The following is a 22,354-nucleotide window of genomic DNA, read 5'->3' as shown; positions in this document are numbered from 1 at the left end:
TGTAAGAATGATAAGAAATACAGTGTAATGTTGCACTCCATATGCTTTATGGAAGTATGCTTATGAATATGACATAACTGGAATATGCTTTATGCTAAATTCCCCTTGTATGGTGTCATTAGAAAGCTTTCAGAGTAGCAGCCGTGTTAGTCTGTATCCGCAAAAAGAACAGGAATACTTGTGGCACCTTAGAGACTAACAAATTTATTAGAGCATAAGCTTTCGTGGACTACAGCCCACTTCTTCGGAATCTCCTAAGTGTGTTCATTCTATTTGTTTGCATGTATTATTTCTATATCTGGAGTTAGGAGAATAAGATATAAACTTGTATCACTGATTTAAATATATTAAGTGGAGGCCATTAAGGGTGTTCCTGAAACAATCAGTTGTAAATGGCCTTAATTACTTGAAATCCTACCTGTGTACATGTGGGCCAGCCCATGGGGAATGGAGACTAGGGGTTTTACAGTGACATGTGACCATGTCACCTGATAATGAAATCCATCTTAAATCTGGTACTTTTCCATTTAGAGGGAGGGGTGGGGACCCAGAGAGACAAAAGATTCCCGCCTTGTGCCAAAGGTATAAAAGGGGGTGTAGCAGGACAAAGGAGGCTGCCAGTCATGAGAAAACCCCTGCTTACCATCTAAGATGCCTTCTGGAACTAACAAGGAGTGTACCAGGAGAAAGGTTTGGGCCCAGACTAGGAAGGAGTCTAGTCTGTGAAAGAAGCTTATTGGAACATCTCTGGGTGAGATATTACCTGTAATCAGTTTCTTAATGTATTAGGCTTAGACTTGCGTGTTTTTGCTTTATTTTGCTTGATGACTTACTTTGTTCCGTCTGTTATTACTTGAAACCATTAAATCCTACTTTTTATACTTAATAAAATCACTTTTGTTTATTAATAAACCCAGAGTAAGTGATTAATACCTGGGGGAGCAAACAGCTTTGCATATCTCTCTATCAGTGTTATAGAGGGCGGACAATTTATGAATTTACCCTGTATAAGCTTTATACAGAGTAAAACAGATTTATTAGGGGTTTGGATCCCATTGGGAACTGGGTATCTGGGTGCTGGAGACAAGTAACCTGCTGAGCTGCTTTCGGTTAAATCTGCAGCTTTGGGGGTGTACACCAGACCCTGGGTCTGTGTTGCAGCAGGCTAGCATGTCTGGCTCAACAAAACCGGGTTCCAGAAGTCCCAAGCTGGCAGGGAAAATGGGCTCAGAGGTAATTTCAGCACATCAGGTGACAGTCCCAAGGGAGTATATGTGACAGAACCCGTCTCAGAGATCTACCCTTGAAACCTACAGAGATGTGTGGACTATGGTCTGCAAACACCCAGGTGTTGAACTAACATGTGCTAGGGCTGTTTCTAGGATATTTTATTTTTAATTTAAAAAATAAACTAAATGGCTTTCTCAAGGAGACAAACGATGGAAACAGCCCCCTTGCCTCCCACCAACACACACACACTTCAGCAAGATTATCTCAAACCAACTTGCTTTTATTAAAAGGAGAGTAACAAAACTTATAGGTGATACAAGGGCTCCTTTCTGGAATTTCTCCAGCTCACAAGGTTCTTTACAGCCCAAATAAACAGCACTTCAGGGTTCCATTGAAGCAGGATCCAATGACTGTCTGCCAGATTCCCGGAGATCCTGCTTAGACAATCAGTCAATAATTTGACTGTACAAAGAAAAGAGAATCAGATTTGTGAATGTTTTTTCATAGAACAGGGCTAATATGAAGTTTGATTTCAAATCAAAGGGAGGAATTGCCCATTCATTCTGTGGTGACTGAAGAGGTTCCTGGTTAACTCTAGCACAGGGAATTCATTTTCTCTACTGCGACATTCTGTTACAGAGTTTTAAGGGGAATAGTCATATGTATCTAAACAGGTGCACTGGCCGGCTATAAAATCTATTCTGCAGAAAACCATGATTCACATCCAGGTATAGTTGTTCTACCACACACACCTTATGCACAGCTGAAGCTAAAATGACAGATAATTACTTAGGTGATAAATGACTTACTTTTATAGAATGAAGGGAAATTCCAATTCCCTCTGAAGGGTGACACCATTCGGGTCTGGCCAAACTCTGGCCAAGTTTCCTGGCTCTCAGTCTGCAACCCTAAGGGGCTCCCAGCTTCACATCTCCTCCCCTCAACCTGCATTTTTAGTAGGTGGGGAAAATCTCTCAAGCTTAAAGTGCTTCTCTGGGACCTGCCCTGCTGCAAAATCTGACCGTGCTGGGTGACCTGTATAGTTTATGACAGATATTGTGTGAATCAGGCAGAGCAGGAATAGAAAGGCCTCCAGAGATATGGAATGTGGCCAAGCTAACATTCCATGGGAACCTTGATGTTTAAAACATTAAAAAACCTACTGAATAGTGCTCACATTGATGTCACCGAGATTTTTATAATTACTGTCCTCCGGCTTCAGAAAGGGGGGAAATCACGGGCTAATGTCTGTACATAGCTGCTGTAAGGACTGAAGGATTCATCAGCTCTTAAATGGCTTTAAATCCTTGGGGGATTGGTGCTGATTTAATTACACTGAAGAGTGAGCACTTCTGATTACATGCAGGTGTCACCCATTGGTCAGTGTGTGTTCGTTGTACCCTATGTGCCTGAGCTACAGAGAAGGAGAATTGGTAACATGCCCAGCTAGAGAGCCTGGCCCCGTAGCTCAAGCTGTAGAGACTTGGGCTTTGCTCGAGAGGTTTCTGCTTTAATCCCCAATCTGTTGAGCAAGATAGCGCCTAGCAACCTTCTGTGTTCTACAGCACCCCCAATCTACAAGCTCACACCCATGAGCAACTCTTAATGCAGCTCCTCATGTGCTTTAGCATTTGCAGCCCCTGGACCCACATACACGGTAAGAAAGTCCCAGTGAAATGCTGCACTGTGCTAGTCTGTCTGCAATTGTAATGAGTTTGTTAGTTTCCACTCAAATATTTTTCACACTGGGTTGGTCAGGAAGGACCCTTGTGTGATGACTAGGACATGTGTCTGGTTACAGTGTCCTGCCAGTTTTGAGTTAACTACTTTGAAAATACTTCACCTTATTTAAATTTTTACCTTCCCTGCACACACACAAACTTACATCCACCCTCAGGTGTCAGTAACCTCCAAACTCTTAGGCTTTTCTTTGTCATCAAGCTGTAGCTTTACACAGTTTTAAAGCCTTATAAATATTGAGTCTCTGCAGACAGCAGCCATTTTGTTCCCAGAATTTCACAGGTTTTAAGGCCAGAAGGGACCATTTGATTATCTAGTCTGACCTCGTGCCATAGACTTTCCCCGAGTTACTCCTGTATTGAACCCAGTATCTTCTATAACTGGATTCTCTTCCAGGAAGGCATCCGGCTTTGATTTGAAAACACCAAGAGATGGCGAATACATTATTTCCTTTGGCAGTTTTTTCTAATGGTTAGTCACCCTCCCTGTTAAAAATGTTAATCTTATTTCTAACTTAAAATTCTCTGGCATCAGCTTTCAGCCACTGGTTCTTGTTCTGGCTTCTCTGCTAGAGTCCTTGAGAACCCGGTATTATCTCCCTGTGAATGTACTTATACACTTTATTGAAGTCATTGGAGATGCCCACATACGATGATGATTCCCCATTGGCAACTATTTTAGGTTGTATATGCTATTATATGTGTGCTTTAATGAGGTTCTATGGTGCTAGGTTTCTAATCAGAACCTTGTGCTGTGATAAGTCCCTGTCAGGCTAAGTGGTCTATCATTACCCAGCTCATCCTACCTGCCCTTGTTACCTATTGGCAGAACATTAACTCTCTTCTAGTCTTCTGGAATCTCCTCAACATTCCAGAATTTATTAAGAATCGTAAGTGCAACAGAGATCTCCTCAATCAATTCTTTGAGGATTCTGTAATGGAAGTTTTCCATGTCTGCTGATTTAAAAATGTCTATCCCTAGTGGATGTTCTTTAACATCCTCCTTATTTTCTTATGCATAGATAGTAGTCACCATCGTCATGTAATATCAGTACAACAACCTGCTTCTTTCCAAATACAGAAGATAAATATTTATTGAACACTTCTGCCTTTTTCTGCCTCATTATTAACAATTTTATCACCACCTATGAATGGGCCTGTAGCATTGTTAGGATTTCTTTTTTTCCTGATAATTTTAAAAAACGCTTTCTTGTCCTTAGCACTGTGAGCCATGCATTCTTCCCTGATGTCCTTAGCTTCCCCTTTCATATAGCTAAACTTCATCACTTCTAATTTAGATTGACTGTTATCTATTTCCCCTGTTTCCCATTTGTTACAGATATTGTTTTATTTCTAATTGTTGACTTCACGTCCCCTGCAGACTGATACGGAGCAGACTGAGCCTATGCACTCACTCCTCCAGACTTTGTTTTTCCTACTTGATTTCCCTATTTCAAAATATAAAAGCCAGGTGGACATTGGGGTGTTTGGGCCCCAGCGCCTGCCCATATATGAAGCTTCGGCAGCATATGGAGGCTGTAAAAGGACCATAAAGGGACTCGGGGGGATTCTCCCGAAGTATGAGTACCACACAGCTGCCATAATAGGTCCCTGTTGCAAGCACTGGAGCTGGGGTGGTGCTGGAGATGTTGGTGGAGGCTGTCAGGTCTCGGGGGGCAATCCCTGTAGCACTGAGCACTGCAGAGAATCTGGGCTGCTCCAGGCTGTGGCGAGTCCCACAGGCAGCCTGGGTAACGCTGCTGTATGTAAGAGCAGCCAGAGGAGTGGTTCCTATACATGTTGGGGCCAGTCCAGTCCAGTCCCCAGGTGGCCCATGTGGGCAGCACAGATGTGGCTTGAAGCCTCCTTAGCCTCTGGGCTGGGCCATGTGTGCGGAACTTCTGAGAGCATTAAGGAACCGCTTGGATGTAAGAAGGAGAGGAACAAATATTTCTGTTCACACTGCAATGTTTGCCTTGGAATGCTAAACTTACCTTTGACAGCAAAACAGCGCAAGATTAGAGCATCTTCCAATGCGTATTGTTTTAAAAGGGCATGTCAGAAAGGAACAAAAACCCCCACGCAGTTTACATCTCTTGCTGAGTTTCTGAGCCTTGGAGAATTCTGTAGAAAGAAAAAGTGTCAACATCAGTCTGCAGAGCAGGATTAATAAGGGCTGTGATTAGAGGATGACAGGCATTTAAGCCCATAAGAACGGCCATACTGGGTCAGATCAAAGATCCATCTAGCCCGGTGTCCTATCTTCTGACAGTGGCCAATGCCAGGTGCCCCAGAGGGACTGAAACGAACAGGTAATCAGCAAGTGATCCATCCCCTGTCACCCATTCCCAGCTTCTGGGGACATCATCCCTGCCCAACCAGGCTAATAGCCATTGATGGACCTATCCTCCATGAACTTATCTATTCTATCTTTTATCTATTCGATCTATCTTTCCTATTCACTTCCACCTGGCTAAGACAGACCAATTATCTTCAAGTGCAAAAACTTATCACAGTTTTAGTACCATTCCTCCAATGGGTGTAGTTCTGTGCACATTCCGTGGCTGACTTTAAGAAGGGAACAGAGCGAGTTAATTAAACAGGGACCCTGGCTTTCAGGCTGCAGGGTTCAGAACTGTAGCTCTGAGCACGGACATCCTTTGCTGCCCCCTGCCTTTAAGTGATGGAAAGCAAGTAGCTGCCCACATCTCTACAGGGCTGCTACTCTGAAACCTTCTTTTAGTGGCTGCAGCTGTGGGTGTGATTCCCTCGGGCTGTGACAGGGATGTGCCAGGCAGTATCATCAATGCAATTTGGCTACGTAGGGTTGAACTGGCTCAGCACTGGGTTGCATGACTACAACTGTTTGAAAGAGAAGGGCTTGAAAAAGTCCCTTCTGGTATGAACGCCTGCCTGTCTGGGAGACTCTGGGCAGATTTTTTTCTGAAGACTCACGCAGGAATAGTTTCTTGATGACCAATTGCCACTCTTTGATTATACGTGAAGGTCCTGTTATTTTGAAAATGCCACCCTAACGTGCACACCCAAAGCTTGTAGAATATTTAGGTTGGAGCATTTTTAATTGGAGGTTGTTGGGCAACTGAAATGGATACATTGTCACAGCTGCAAACACTGTCCCACCCTGATGACATTATTATTAGGAAATCAGCCAAACACATAGTAGTGACAGGTTCTGAGAGGGAGTGGGGTTAAGATACTGAGCTGAGGAGCTGCCATTGTATAGACCCGGGTTCTGTTCCCAGCTCTGTAACCTCTCAGTGGGACATGAGGCCTGACTTTATAATACAGACTGTGAAAGGCACAGAACTACTAACACTCGTGAGCAGCAGACGTTACATCTTAAGTTACAGCCTTTCACCTCCCAGCCCTATGCACTTTCCCCTAGACCAAAGGCATATTGAACGGAGTTGGCAAGAGTTCATTTAGTCTGTATCCCATCCGGTTCTTCAGTTCTGTGATTCCCTGTTTGAGGAAGAGTACATGCTGTGCGGGTAGATCTTGAGGTGATTTAAGCAGCAAGCCTCAGAAAGATCTGAGGAAAACATTATGGGAATTTCCTCCCCCCCCCAGTGGTCATAATTCAGTCAAATCTCAGGGAGTTAAACTGGTGGCAGGAAAGACACCTCCCTGACCTCAGAATCATTTCTCTCAAATGTCATGTATCGTCTGCAAACTGAAGGCTAGAACTCATAAGAAAAAAGTCAGAAACACGTTTTTAATAGAAATGGTTAGACAATCTTAGTATAGGCTCCCACAGATCCCTCTGTATCATCCCTTGTTTTCATTTACTTCTTACCTGGCACACCTTGTAGCACCAGAAAGACAACAGCAAAGAGCAGGTAAATAATCTTCATGGCTGAAGGTGGGCCAGGAACTCAGCGTCACTGGAGAGAAGAGACACCAAGATAGAGATAAGACTGAGTCCCTATATTTACAGGTTATGGGAAAATACGGATCTCTAGAAATATTATTTTAATCAAAATGACATTTATGTATTCTGTAATCTCTTAATAGTAATGATTGTTATCTATACATGGAGGATTTCAGAGAAATACAATTGTGGGGCAAAATACATTTTACAAATGTGTTTTGTAACTAATTTTAATTTTCCAGTGTCTTGAATTAGGTTCCTTGTGGTAATCTCTTATTCCTTAGCCAAAATACAAACTGGAGAATTATCGCACATCTACATTTTATAGTCACCAAGCAATTCCGAAATTACAGAGAGCAAAATAAAGGTGGTTGGATTTTCATGTTTATGACATTTCTAACAATGAATTCATGATGTGACATTACAATTTACCGAGAAATAACAGGTCACATCAAGTCATTCAAGGCCTTATCAGTCTTGTTACATAGGCAAATTTTACTGTAGTTCTGTACTGTGCTGGGCAGGTGACTTTGGTTCCAACATGGACCTATGAAGCCTTTAATGAATTTCTAAGCAAAGGTGTTCATCAGTGGAATTAAGGGAGCACCTGTGGCAGTTCTAACAAACAGCTGTAAAGTTACAATTCAGAAAATCAGACAAGTTACTGAAGCACTAAGAATAACAATTCAATTACTTATCACTCATTAAAGCACAAACACATCATGCAGATACTGATTTAATCTATTCCAATTTCTCGAGAATTTTACCAGGATTCTAAGTTCTTAGGCCACTTGAACTAAATATTCTAGGATAATTTAATATTCAAATAGCTTACCAGCCAATTAAATCTACTTCCACCTCTTGTAAAAGAAGCGGTCAATTTCTCTCAAACACAAACTCCATATGATTTCTAGGCTACATTCAGAAACACTCAAGGTTTTTCTCAGTTATCGTCTATGGGCGAGACATTTCCTTTTACAACTCTTTTTCAACTTTAACATTCATAATCACATACTGAGCTACCCTAATTTCTAGACAACTAAGTATCAGTTTATTAGCGAAATACAAGTACACATCAAATATTTTATGACAGCACAATCCCGTTTATCTGACCGGCCTGGCAATATCCAGAATTTGGGATAACTGGGCATTTGGACTAACAAATGTGCAATAGAATGTAGTGCTAGAAGCGAGGGGGAATAAGAAGAGGAGGTGGCAGGGGTAGGGCAAAGCTGTGCTGCGGCATGATGGCTGTCCCCAAAATGCTGCATGGACAGAGCCCAAAAAGAGAGGCAGAGAGGAGGGTGGAGGAGAGAAAATGGGAAGGAACAACAGAGGAGACAGGGAAGGAGAGGGGAGAAGGTACAGGAGATGGGAGTCTTGAGCATTTCCCAGCACTGACAACCCTGGAGAGTGAGTTGACCCTAACCCCTCACTGTTTATACTGGTGCCTGTGGATGCCAGGGCTGTCAGTGTCAGGTTGACCTCAAGAAGTAACAATGAGGCTCCAGTCTCCTGTGATTACTCCTGCTCCTTATTTCCTTTCCTTTCCCTCTCCTCTACCCTCCTCTGCCTCTCTTTTTCCCTCCTTCCTGCCCTGTCTCTTTCCCTCTACTCCTCTCATGTGTCTCCCTTTGTCCTTTCTGACCTTGAACACTTCTCTCAATACTCACCTTAATGCCCTTCATCTGTTTCTTTCTTGTTTGCTTTTAATCACCCTCCCCACCTTTTCTCCTTGTTCTCATTTCTAACTCTGGAAATCCTCCCAAATCACAGCTTCCACTGCCCTAAGGTTAGTTCATCAGTGGGTGATGAACTAACACAGCACTACAAGGGTTGAGACACACGCTAGGCACTCTGAAAACTACCCTGTTTCCCCGAAAATAAGACATCCTCCGAAAATAAGGCCTACTTACAGTTTTGCCTCTCGTTGTAATATAAGGCATCCCCCCGATAATAAGACCTCCCCGATAATAAGGCATCCACCGATAATAAGGCATTTTTCATTTCTGAAAAATAAGACATCCCTGAAAATAAGACCTAGCGCATCTTTGGGAGCAAAAATTAATATAAGACACTGTCTTATTTTCGGGGAAACAGGGTAGGATTTCTGGATACAAGGAATTCGGATAAGTGGAATCATCCTCAAGTTGTTTTTAACTCAGGTAATTTTAAAATAACCAAGTTTTTATTTGGGAAAACAAAATGAATGGAATTTTGCTACTTATCCATTAAAAGAGGCATGAAGGCATGTTCTCCATCTCTGCATCACTTTGGCTCAGCGTGGTTTCTCGAGATAGCTAGAAAATTCATTCAGGTAGTTCATTCACTGAAGGGGTTATGATAACTGTGTTCTTGTTCTCTTTCTGGATCTCACAACAATCTCCCTAGATAGAACTTTAAAGGAAGAGTTAATAGGGGGATTATAAGGGAAATGACTTTAGTATTTACCAGACTGGGGACACTCTCAGTAGCCAGGTGATGACAGTGCTGCTCACCGTCTCTCTCATACAGATATATGAGCCTCAGGGAGTGGTGATTTGACCCAAACAGCTTGTTTTATACTGTTTCTGGGGGCTTGTTTTCTTCTTGGTATAGCTGCTGTGGGCCAATCAGAAAGTGACCCCTGAACCTGGGAAAGATTTGAAATGTCCAACCACAAATTGGACATTGGAATTCTTGTAATTTCTGTTTGTGTTGGGAAAATTCCATGGTCTTTGTGCAAAACATCTTGTGCCATCCCAGATTGTGTAAAATATATTAGGCCAGAGAGGTTTGTGTAAAATGTCTTGGGACATACAATGAACACCTGCTGATTTAGCTCTGATCAGCAACTTACTTCTGCAAGCTACTTCCAATGGAGTTCGCTGCAGTGCGATCCTTGGCCAACTTGACATGACTCTGTCCTTTCCCCAGTCAGCACTTTGAGCTACCAGCAGAAATGTCAATTTATGTAAAGCCCTTTCATATTCTTTGATGATTCTGTTTTTCATAGTTCATCAATGCTGCAAGAAAGTCATCTTTGATTCATTTGCTTCATTTACTGCTAATAGTATTGAAAACTATCAATATTAAGAGAAACTACTCTACATGGTTCTGTTCCAGTAGTTGTGTAAACTCTAAATTTTAATTGTGAGATAGTCGGATTGCATCATATGTTTAAAAATACTAATAAATAATACTAGTAATTGTTAAGAATAATAAAATGAAGGTGCATCGGGCCCTGTAGTTGTTTATGCCATATAACATATTATTCAAATTCACCTTTCAGATTTTCCCTTCAAATGTATCACCTTCTTTAATAAAAACCAAATATGTTGTTACCTTTGTTATAATTAGTTAGACATTGTAGCTGGCACAGGTAGCAACATCTAAGGTTGAGGTTGCACAACACTTTCTTTTATATGCCTCTGTTTTCAGTTACTTAGAACTTTGCCAAAGTTAAAATGTTTAAAGTTTCCTGTGCCAGGCTGAAAGAAGAGCATGTGCATTGCATGGAGAATGTTTTTTTTGTTTGTTTTTGTTTTCTTTTTGAAAGCACTAATCCTGTATCAAGCTCTGCTGAGGAAAACAACTGGGAAAATGGGCATTTTGATATTTTAGCCATATCTGAATGGATCTCCATGGATGCAACAAAGGAACCTCTCTGGCTTCAGAGCTGTTTGCCTACCAAATATCACATTTCTGCTGCAATCCATGGAGGCTTTAGAATACTTCATAAATAAAGACTTGGAAAAAGTTTAATAATAGAAAGAATTAGGCTTGGCTGGCCAACTTAGTCCTCCTCTTTCCTCACAGGTGCTGATGTTCTATCTGAGTCCCATTCAGCTGCTGAGGGCACCTCAGAACCTGCCCTTAATTGGCACCTGGCTGTCACACTGATGACCACACCTGGGTTTGAGAATGTAGGTGACATAGGCATGGAGGGGCAAAGAGCACCAAATAAAACAACAATCACTCCCTGCAGAAAAAAACAACAATTGCCTCTTCTTCTGTTCTGCGGCCAATAAACCCCACCATGGCCTCTGTTCAGAACCAATTGGACACTGGAGTGAAACATGACCAAAGTTTGAGGAAGATTCACCTGTCCTCCTAATGCTGTACTGTCCTGTAGATATTTAACCCAGGTCATTGTAGATTAATTGCAAGGGAGAAAATAATATTGGGCCTGGGCTCCATTTTCCCTCTTTATAAGTCGTCAGTGAACCTGAAGGGTTTTTGGTGAGAAGGAAGTGTGAGCCATTGGTCTGAATGAGCTCTCTCCTGTCATCTCTTCATGAGCTGGAGGAACAGACCTCCTGAGCAGACCTTATTTGCATAGACACACCTACTTTGCCAAGCTGATCAATTTCTGCTGGTTTGGGTTAAAATTCATTTAAATCTTGGATGCAGGGGACATGCAGTCACAATGGTCCCTCCTGGTCTTGGGATCTGTGAATTCATTAATCTATGAAGTGTTGTTATCCTTATTGTGTGATTAAAGGGCAGCAGAAGTGTATTTAATATGGCTAATTGGGGCGTCTCCTTAACTGAAACCACACTGATCATGGAGTCGTGAGTCAATACCTAGTGTAAGAAAGAGGGAGAGATTGTGGTGTGGGGGAAAGTTCCTCATAGCTGATGGAGTGGGCTTTGGATGCCTTTCTCTAATGTTTAAAGACAGAACCAGACATACTCAATTGAGAATGATTGTCACTTCCCAATGACCACTAGGGCTGAAATCTCTGATAAATGGGTCTAGGGGTTCAGCTATTACACGTTCAGCAGAACTTTTATCAAAACCTAGTCACTTTGCTTGGTAAAGTTCTGGTGCTCCAGGGTCCACAGCTGCACAACATGGGGAATGCTGGAGCTTTGGTAGGAGCTGGGGATTTCTTTGCTGCTAAACTCCCTGCTCCATAGTGGGAGCCTTGGGGCAGCGTGGGGCAACATAGACCCTGGCAGCACTGTCAGAGCCAGCAGGAACAGTTGCTCTCAGAGCTGGCTGGGATCCTCACTCTGTCAAACATGGTCAAGAAATTTAACCAAATTTGGTTTTTTGGAATGAACCCAAATTCAAAACACCTAAAATTTCTTTCAACCAAAACAAGTGTTTGCCAGCTCTAGGGCAGAGCCCCCTCCTGAGATGCAGAAGAGGAGTGGAGAGCCAGGAGGCAGACCCACTAGTGGAGGACAAGCAGTCAGTGAGTAACTGTGTGGCACTGATGCGAGGAGGGACCAAGTGGGACTAAAAATATCTGGCCATGCAGACACCTTTGGAGTCAGCTCCATGTACTTCCATTGCCCAGCCAACCCAAGGCTAATGACTAGTTATATTACATTCAATTAAAAATATTTGGCACCCGTTAGTATCTTCCTTCAAGGAATATCCAAGTCTCCCTGTAGTGGGGCGGCTGCCCCAGTCCTGAGGAACAAGGGTTAAACGCAGCCCCGGAGAGGGCTGCGGCTGTGAAGAAAGCCTCGGCCGATTGGGGAACCAGCCACAGAAGCGGCCACGTCCCAATCAGGGCCCAGCTGGCCCTTATAAGAGGGCAGTGGGCCAGGAGCACAGAGAGCTCTCTCTAGTGGTAGAGAGGGAAGGGCCTGGCTGCCTGGAAGCTGAGTGGGTACCAAGACTGGAGAAGGGCTAAGGGAAGGCCAGAGATGTTGGGGAGCAATGCCCCTCTGCCATGTACATTGGTCAAGCCGGACAGTCTCTACGCAAAAGAATAAATGGTCACAAATCAGACGTCAAGAATTATAACATTCAAAAACCAGTCGGAGAACATTTCCACCTCCCTCGCCACTCAGTTACAGGCCTAAAAGTCATAATTGTTCAACAAAAAACCTTCAAAAACAGACTCCAACGAGAAACTGCAGAACTAGAATTAATTTGCACACTGGACACCATTAAATTAGGCTTGAATAAAGACTGGGAGTGGATGAGTTATTACACAAACTAAAAACTATTTCCCCATGCTAATTTCCCCCCTTGTGTTACTCACACCTTCTTGTCAACTGTTTGAAATGGACCATCCTGATTATCACTACAAAAGTTTTTTTTCTCCTGCTGATAATAGCCCACCTAATTCAATTAGTCTCATTAGAGTTGATATGGCAACACCCAGTTTTCATGTTCTCTCTTTCTATATATATATCTTCTTACTGTATTTTGCACTGCATGCATCTGATGAAATGGTCTGAACAAAAGTTACCTGGTGCCCCATAGTAACACTCAGTCCTTGACAACAACAACCTGTATTTTGGCAGACCTTTGGGACAGGCCACATTAACTCACACAGGAAAGCTTCCTAGATAATGTACCCACTGAGTTTGACCCACAGCCTCTGAGAACCCTCTGGAGTTAGACCCCACCTCCTGAGCTATCAAACTCTCCTTACACCCTAAGAACAGCTTCAACCACTCGTAGCTCCCCAAATCCTCTAAACCCGATCTCCACCTCCTCCTAATGCCAGTGTCCGTAAGTGACTACCTACACTGGAGGCAGAGGTGTAACTTTGGCTAGCCACCCTGGGGATGTGTGTAGGGTTTCAGAAGGGATCACACACCAGTTATCCAGCCAGTTCCACCGTTAGTGCTGCCACAGCAACATTTCTACTTTTTGTGCACTAGCTAAAGCAGAACTAGTGCAGGTGCATCTACCTGAGCTGGAAATTACACCTCAAGCCCCAGTCTAAAGACAGCCATACATGGACGCCAGAGTTGATAAGCTCTGCATGGTTTGGGAAGGGAGAGGTCAAGGGCTCATCACCCATGATCTAGCAACCTTTCCAAAGTGTCTTTCACTGGCACTTCTGACTCTCAACCACTCCACGACAGCAGCATCAGAAAGATGCTCCTTCTAGTTGGGCATCATCATTCAAGTAGGAGCCTGCTGTCTCACAGCTCAGCCTGCTGGATTTTAGTGACAGAACAACGAAGACAACTAGAGAATGATGACAGGATCTGACAAATTAAAGCTGTGGTAAATTTTCAAATGTAAATCCCCCACATCTAAAGGGTGAAAAAAAAATCTACCAGGAATTTCTGACCCATGGTCCAACGGCAGAGGTCAGTTTCAGGGAAACTTGATGATGGGATTAGAAATTAATTCTGGGGTTGTTAGAGAACTTTCCCTTCATAGAATCATAGGGTTGGAAGAGACCTCAGTAGGTCATCTAGTCCAACCCCCTGCTCAAAGCAGGACCAACCCCCTCTCCCCTGGTTCTTCTCACGCAGACAGAAAGCAGAAGACCAGAAGTCCAAAGTGCAGGCAATGCAACGTTTATTGGGGTTAGTTTCCAGCAAGCATGTATACCATAACTCTGACACCGCACAGCCTTGTTTCCCAGAGTCTCATTCCCAGCTCTGATGCTGCAGAGTGTTGACCCTGTGTTCCCCCTTCCCAGCGCTGACGCCACAGAGCCTTGCCTGTCTCCCCATTTCCCCATTCCCTATTCCCACCTTTTTCTTCTTAACAGGTCCCAATATACATGCAGTGCACATCCCAAGTCATACCCCTTACAACTTATGGTCATCTTCTGTTTTCGGGGGTCATTGGTCTGTGGTTTTTGTACCCCATAGGAGGGGTAAGGAGTGTAGTTGTGCTCTGATCAAGGCCAGGCTTTTCTTTGGCTTTTAGTGTTGTATCCTCCCCCACACCCAATTCCCCCCTTGCCCCTCCTAACTCGTTGCTTGACCTTGGCTTGTGAGAAAAGCCAGGCAGCCTTCCAGTGTATGCTCCTATATTAACACTCAACCATGCCCTGTAATACTTTAACTGCTCTATCCCTTATCTCTTCCCATTGTACTAAAAGCCCCATCTGGTTGTGGGAAATGCAACACACAGTTTCTTGTTCATTGTTCTTCACACATATTAGTATAAGATATGAGAGTATCAAAAGGTCAAACCCAAAATTCTATCTCAGGCTAACAAATATGCTAACAGGGGTATCATGGGACGAACTGAAATAACAGAATTTTTTACCTTTTCCAAATTAGTTCTCACCTTTTTATTGACAATCATGTGTTTGATTCTGATGCCAATTACATCAGTTTTATGCTAGTGTAACTATAATGGCTTTAGTGGAGTGAATCCTGGTTTACAGCAGTCAGTGTAACAGGGAAGTGAATCAGGCATGAGACCTGAACGCAGTTTGGTCTCATTTCCCCAATGTAGAAGATGAGGTTTCGGAGCAGAGAGGTGTGGAGTGGGGTGGGAGGGGGGGTCTAAGGTGCCATGGAACTCCCTGGTGGGCGTGACACACTGTACAGTCAGTCTGTGACCTGAACCCAGCCCCACTGATACCACCAACTCAAAGGATTTGTAACAATGATAAGAAATAAAGATTACCCACAGGAGCTCATTGAAACCTTCAGAGATATGTGGACCATGGTCTACAAATACCCAGGTGCTGAAACAACATGTGAGAGGGATGTTTTAAGGGCATTTTATTTTTAATTTTAAAAAAGAAAAACCAAATGGATCTCTAAAGGAGACAAATTATAGAAACAGATCCTTTGCTTCACACACACACACACACACACACACACACACACACACACACACACACACACACACACACACACACACACACACACACACACTTACTTCAGCAAGATTATCTCAAACCAACTTGCTTTTATTAAAAGGAAGGTAACAAATCTTATATGGAGGATACAAGGGCTCCCTTCTGTAATTTCTCCAGCTCACAAGGTTCTTTAGAGCCAAAACAAACAGTACTTCAGAGTTCCCTTGAAGCAGGATCCAATGATTTTAGAAGCAAGTGGCTGTCTCACAGATTCCCAGAGTTCCTGCCTAGACAATCAGAACAGTCCCCTGTAGAAAAAAAAAAGAGAATCAGATTTTGTTAATGTTTTCCTGTAGAACAGGGATAATATGAAGTTTGATTTCAAATCAAGAGGCACAGGTGGAATCCCCCAGTCACTGTGTGGTGAGTGAAGGGGTTCCTGGTTAACTCCGGCAACGGGAATTCATTTCCCCACTGCAACATACTGTTCCAGAGTTTTACAGGAGATACTTATATGGACCAGTGAGCGCTTCCAATAACATGCAGGTCTCACCCACTGGTCAGCATGTGTTACGTGTCACCTCTGTGCCTGATCTACAGAGAATGGGAGTCTGTTACAGGCCTAGTTAGAGAGCCCCTCTTGTGCTTTACTCCAGAGGTTTCTGCTTTAATCCCCAATCTGTTGGGCAAGATAGTGCCTAGCACACTTCTGTGTTCTACAGCATCCTCAGTCTGTAAGATCTCACACCCATGAACAATGATACTCTTAATCCAGCTCCTGATGTGCATTAGTATTTGCAACATTTGGACCCACATATACCATAGGGAAGCCCAGTGAATGCTGCATTGGGCTTGTCTGGCTTCAATTTTAATTAATGTGTTAGCTTCCACTTTTTTCACACTGGGTTGGTCTGGAAGGGCCCTTGAGTGAGGACTAAGACAAGCATCCAATTACAATGTTCTGTCAGTTTTGAGTTAACTAGTTTGAAAATACTTTACCTTATTAACTTTTTTACCTTTCCTGCACACACACAAACTTACATTCACCCTCAGGTATCAGTAACCTCCAAACTCTTAGGCTTTTCTTTGTCATAAAGCTGTAGCTTTACAGTTTTAAAACCTTATAAATATTCAGTTGATGCAGACAACAGCCATTTTGTTCCCAGAATTTGGACCATTTGATCATCTAGTCTGACCTCATGCCATAGAATTTCCTCCAGTTACCCCTTCTATTCAGCCAAGTAACATGTATTTGATTATCTTCCAGAAAGGCATCCAGCCGTGATGTGAAGACACCAAGAGATGAAGAATACACTATTTCCTTTGGCCGTTTGTTCCCTCATTGTTAAAAATCTGTGTCTTATTTCTAACTTGAAATTGTGTTTTTTCTACTTGACTTCCCTATTCTAAAATATAAAAGAAATGTAGACAATGGGGTGTTTGGGCACCAACCCCTGCCCAGACATAAAACTTCAGCAGCATATGGAGACGGGACAAGAACCATAAAGGGACTTGGAGGTGGGAGACTTTCCCAAAGCATGAGCAGCTCACGGCTGCCATAATAAGTCACTGCTGTCCCTGTTACAGCACTGTAGAAGCTGGTGGAGGCTGTCAGATCTAAGGGGGCAATCCCTGTAGCTCTGAGCACTACAGAGACTCTGGGCTGCTCCAGACTGTGGAGTGTCCCACAGGCAATCTGGGTAAGGCTGTTGTATGTAAGAAAAGCTAGAAGAGTGGTTCTCATACATGTTGGGGCCAGTCCAGCCCTCAGGTGGCCTAGAATGTGGGCAGCACAGATGTGGCTTGAAGCCTCCTTTGCCTCTGGGCCGGGCCATGTGTGCTGAGCCTCCAAGAGTATTAAACAGCTTGGACGTAAGAAGGGGTAGAACAAATATTTCTGTTCACACTGCAATGACTGCCTTGTGGAATTCTGAACTTACCTTCCACAGCAAACACCATGATTGTAGCATCTTCCAAGGACTGTCCTAATAAATTGGGGACATCTCAGATAGTAACAGGTACCCCCCTGTTGTATACATCTCCTGTTGAGATTCTGAGCCTGGGAGAATTCTGCAGAAAGAAAAAGAGTCATCATCATTCTGCAGAGCAGGGTAAATAAGGGCTTTATTTCCAGGAAGACAGGCATTTCCCATTCCCTTACACCTGTCCAAGTCAGCCCAATTATTTGCCAGTGCAAAAGTTTATCACAGCTTTATTACTACATAAAAGTTTGTAGTTCTGTGCAAATTCAGTGGCTGACTCTAAGAAGGGAACAGAGTGAGTTAATTAAATGGGTCGCTGGCTTTTAGAGGTATAGTTCCCAAATCCACAGCCTGAGCATGGGCATCCTTTGCTGCCCATGCCTTTAACGAGTGGAAAGCAAGTACCTGCCCACATCTCCACCTTCCTTTAGTGGCTGCTGCGGGTTTGATTCCCTCTGGCTCTGACAGTGATTTGCCAGGAGTATCATCAATGACATTTGGCTACATAGGGTTGAACTGGCTCAGCACTGGGTTGGATGACTACAACTTTTTGAAAGAGAAGGGCTTGAAAAAGTCACTTCCTGTTTGAAAGTCCGACTGTCTGTGGGACTGTAGATTTTTTTCCCCAAAGACTCACTCAGGAATAGTTTCCTGATGACCAATTGCCACTCTCCGGTTATACCTGTAGGACCTGTTGTTTTGAAAATGCAGACCAAATGTGCACAGCCAAAGCTTGTAGAATAGTTAGGTTAGAACATTTTTAATTGGAGGTCACTGGACAACCGAAGCGGATACATTGTTACAGCTGCAAACACTGTCCCACGCTGATGATATCATCTCTAGGAACAAAGCTAAGCACATAGCTGTGGTAGGTTCTGAGAGAGAGTGGGGCTCAGACACTGGGATGAAGGGCTGCCATTTTTTAGACCTTGGGGTTCTGTTCCCAGCTGTGTAACCTCTCAGTAGCACATGAGGCCTGACTTTATAATACAAGTTGTGAAAGGCACAGAATTACTAACACTAGCCAGCAGAAGTTACATTGTAAGTTACAGTCTTCTAGCTCCCAGCCCTAATCACCTTCTCCTAGACTAAAGGTATATTGAACAGGGTTGGCATGAGTTCATTTTGTCTGTAACCTGTCCAGTTACTCAATTGTGTGATTGCCTGTTTCAGGAAGAGTGCATGCAGTGTTGGTAGATTGTGGACTAGTAAAAAGCAGCAAGCCTCCAAAAGATCTGAGGAAAACACGATGGAAATATTTTTCTCCCCACTGGTCATAATTTGGTCAACTCTCAATGATTTTTACTGGGGGCAGGAAAGACGCCACCCTGATCTCAGGATAATTCCTCTCAAATTTCATGTATCATCTGCAAACTGAAGAGGCGCTAGAACTCCTAAGAAAACGTCAGAAACTTTTTTCTAATAGAAAGGGTTAGATGACCTTAGTATGTGCTCCCAGATATCCCTCTGTATCATGCCTCGTTTTCATTTACATCTTACCGATTGCACCCTGGTGCACCAGAAAGACGACAGCAAAGAGCAGATAAAGGATCTTCATGGCTGAAGGTTGCCAGGAACTCAGTGTCACTGGAGAGAAGAGACACAAAGACAGAGAGGAAACTGAGTCCCTATATTTATAGGTCATGGGGAAATACTGAGCTTTAGAAATATTATTTTAATCCAAATGACATTTATGTGTTATGTAATCTCTTAATAATAATGATTGTTAGCTATACAGCTGCATAGACAGACATGGAGGATTTCAGAGAACTATAATTGTGAGGCAAAGTACAATTTACAAACAAGTGTTTTGTAACTAATTTTAATTTTCCAGTGTTTTAAATTAGGTTTCTCGTGGTAATCGCTTTCTCCTTAGCCAAAGTACAGAATGCAGAATTATCACACATTTTTGTATTTTATTAGCCAAAATAGAACTGAGCGCAATTAAGAAAATACAGAAAGCAAAAGGAAGGTGGTTGTGTATTCATGTTTATAAAATTTATAAAAATGAATTCATGATGCGACGTTAGAATTGACCAAGTAATAACAAATCACATCAATTCCTTTACAGGCCTTATCACATTTGTGTTACATAGGCAAACTTTACCCCAATTCTGTACTATACTGGGCAGGTGACCTTGGTACCAACATGGAACTATGAATCCTTTAGTGCTGATTCTTATCCATTTCTAATCAAATATGTTCCCCAGTAGAATTAAGGGAGCACCTGTGGCAGTTCTAACAAGCAGCTCTAAAGTTAAATTTCAAAAATCAGACAAAAACAAGTTGCTTAAGTACTAAGAACAACAATTCAATTAGTTATCACCCATTAAACCCGAACCATAATCAGTAGGGCTGTCGACTAATCACAGTTAACTCATGTGATTAACTCAAAAACTTAATCACGATTAAAAAAAGTTCAACTTTCACGATAAAGAGATTGCACTACAGTACTTGTATTAGGTGAATTGAAAAATCATATTTCTTTTTGTTTTTTACAGTGAAAATATTTGTAATCAAAATAAATATAAAATGAGCACTGTACACTTTGTATTCTGCATTGTAATTGAAATCAATATATTTGAAATCAATATACTTGAAAATATAGAAAACATTTAAACTATTTAAATAAATGGTATTCTATTATTGTGAAACAGCGCAATTCATTGTGCCATTAATTGTGATTAATTTTTTTAATTGCTTGACAGCCCTAATAATCAGATGCTGATTTAAACTATTCCAATTTCTCTAGAATTTTACCAGTATTCTATCTTCCTAGGCAACTTGAACTAAGTAGTCAAGGTTAACTTAAAATTCAAATAGTGGGAACAATCTTTAGCTAACCAGCCAATCAAATCTGCTTCCTCCTTTTGTGAAAGAAACTCAATTTCTCTGTATGGTTTCTAGGCTAAACTCTGAAACACTCAGGATGTCTCTCAGCTACCTTATTTCATTTTACAAATATTTCCCAACTGAGCTACCCTAATTTTTAGATGATTAAGATTCAGTTTATTAGTGAAATAAAGTAAACATCATACGTTCTATTACAGCACACTCCCATTTATCTGACTGGCCTGAGCAACATCCAAAACTTTGGATAACTGGGCAATGGGCAAACAAAGGTGCAAGAAAATTTAGTGCTAGAAGCCAGAGGGAACAAGGAGGCGAAGGAGGAAGGGGTCAATCTGGGTTGCACTTATCCCCTACATACTGTGATGATGGTTGTCCCCAAGGTGCTGTATGGACAGAGCCCAAAGGGAGACAGAGGGGAATGTGGAGGAGAGAAAAGGGGAAGGAAGGACTGAGAGAAGGAGATGGAGAGGAGTCATGGGAGATGGGAGCCTCCTTGGTGTTGCTTGAGTGTTTCCCAGCACTGATAGCCCCAGGGGAGTGAGTTGGCCCGACCCCTCACTATTTGTATTGGTGTTTGTGGATTCCAGGGCTGTCAGTGTCAGGATGTCCTCAAGAAGCAACAAGGAGGTTGCTGTCTCCTGTGGCTATGCCTCCTATCCTCCTTCTTTCATTCCCTTGTTCTCTCCTCCACCATCCTCTGCATCACTTCATTCCTCTCCCTCCTGCCCTGTTCTCTTTCCCTTAACTGCTGTCCTGTCTCTCCTTTGTCCTTTCTCTCCCTGACCCCTTCTCCTTTCAGTCTTCACCTTTCAGTCTTCACCTTAACCCCTTCATCTGTTTCTCTCTTGACTGTTTGCTTTTTTCTCCCTCCCCACCTATTCTCTCCTCCCCACTTTCTCCATAATTCTTCCTTTTTTTCCTTGTCTCATCACTAAATCTGGAAATCCTCCCAAATCGCAGCTCCCACAGCCCTGAGGTTAGTTCATCAGAGGGTGATTAACTAACACAGCATTACAGGATGGACCCACTGTGCATTCAGATAATTAGGATTTCTGGATAAAAGGAATTTGGATAACTGAAATTATCCTGCAGATGGTTTTAACCCAGGTAGCTTTAAAATAACCAAGTTTTTATTGGAGTAAACAAAATGCATGGAATTTGGTACTTATCCATAAAACAGGCATGAAGGCGTGTTCTCCAGCTCTGCATCACAGTGACCCCAAATAGATTCTCGAGATAGCTAGAAAGTTCATCCAGGTAGTTCATTTTCTCAAGGGGTTATCAGAGCTGTCTTCTTCTTGTCTTTCTGCATCTCACAACCATATCCCTAGATAGAACTTTAAAGGAAGAGTTAATAGGGTGAGTATAAGGGAAGCGACTTTAGTAGTTACCAGATTTGAGGCACTCTCAGTAGCCAGGTGATGACAATTGCACTTGCTATCTCTCTCATCCAGATATTAGATCTTCAGAGAGTGATGCTTTGATCCAAATTGCCTGTTTAATGCAGTTTCTGAAGGCTTGGTTTCTTGGGAAAGCTGCTGTGGGCCAATCGGAAAGAACCCTGCTTGTGGGGAAAATCTGAACTGTCCTACCACAATTTGGACGTTGGAAATCTTGCAACTCTCTCCTGAATATTCATGGTCTTTGTGCAAAACATCTTGTGCCATCCCAGATTGTGTAAGACATGTTAGGCCACAGAGGTTTGTGTAAAATATCTTGGGACATATAATGAATACCTGCTGGTTTAGCTCTGATCAGCAACTTACTTCTGTGGGCCACCTCTATAGGCCTCTCTGCTGTGCAGTCCTTGGCCAACTTGACACAACTCTGTGTCCTTCTCCCAGGCAGTTTTTCTGTCAGCACTTTGAGCTGCCGGCAGAATAGTCCGTTTATGTAAAATCCTTTTACATTCTTTGATGATTCTGTATGGTTTTCATAGTTCATCATGTTGCAATAGTCATTTGATTCACTTGCTTAATTTATTACTAATAATGTTGATAACTATTAAATCAGTATTAAGACAGGCTGCTCTACATAGTTCTGTAGCAGCAGTTGTGTAATCTCTACATTTTATTTGTGAGATAGTCGGATTGCATCATATGTTTAAAAATACTAATAAATAATACTAGTAATTGTTAATAATAAAAT

At 42.5% G+C, this 22,354-nt stretch overlaps 1 long non-coding RNA gene across 1 annotated transcript; it reads right to left on the bottom strand.

Annotated features, from left to right (window-relative positions):
* Nucleotides 1-17,388: 17,388 nt before the first annotated feature.
* LOC101943932 (uncharacterized) lies at nt 17,389-21,754 on the bottom strand. The gene is made up of 3 exons (XR_010599350.1): nt 21,598-21,754; nt 18,854-18,940; nt 17,389-17,441 (listed from the first exon to the last, which is right to left on the bottom strand). It is a non-coding gene; the product is annotated as an uncharacterized LOC101943932 (long non-coding RNA).
* Between the last annotated feature and the right edge of the window lie 600 nt (nt 21,755-22,354).

This window comes from Chrysemys picta, chromosome 3 (genome assembly GCF_011386835.1).
Source record: "Chrysemys picta bellii isolate R12L10 chromosome 3, ASM1138683v2, whole genome shotgun sequence".
In the NCBI taxonomy this organism is placed as follows: Eukaryota; Metazoa; Chordata; order Testudines; family Emydidae; genus Chrysemys; species Chrysemys picta.
Note: the sequence above shows the minus strand (reverse complement) of the source record. Positions and strands in the feature narration are given on the sequence as shown.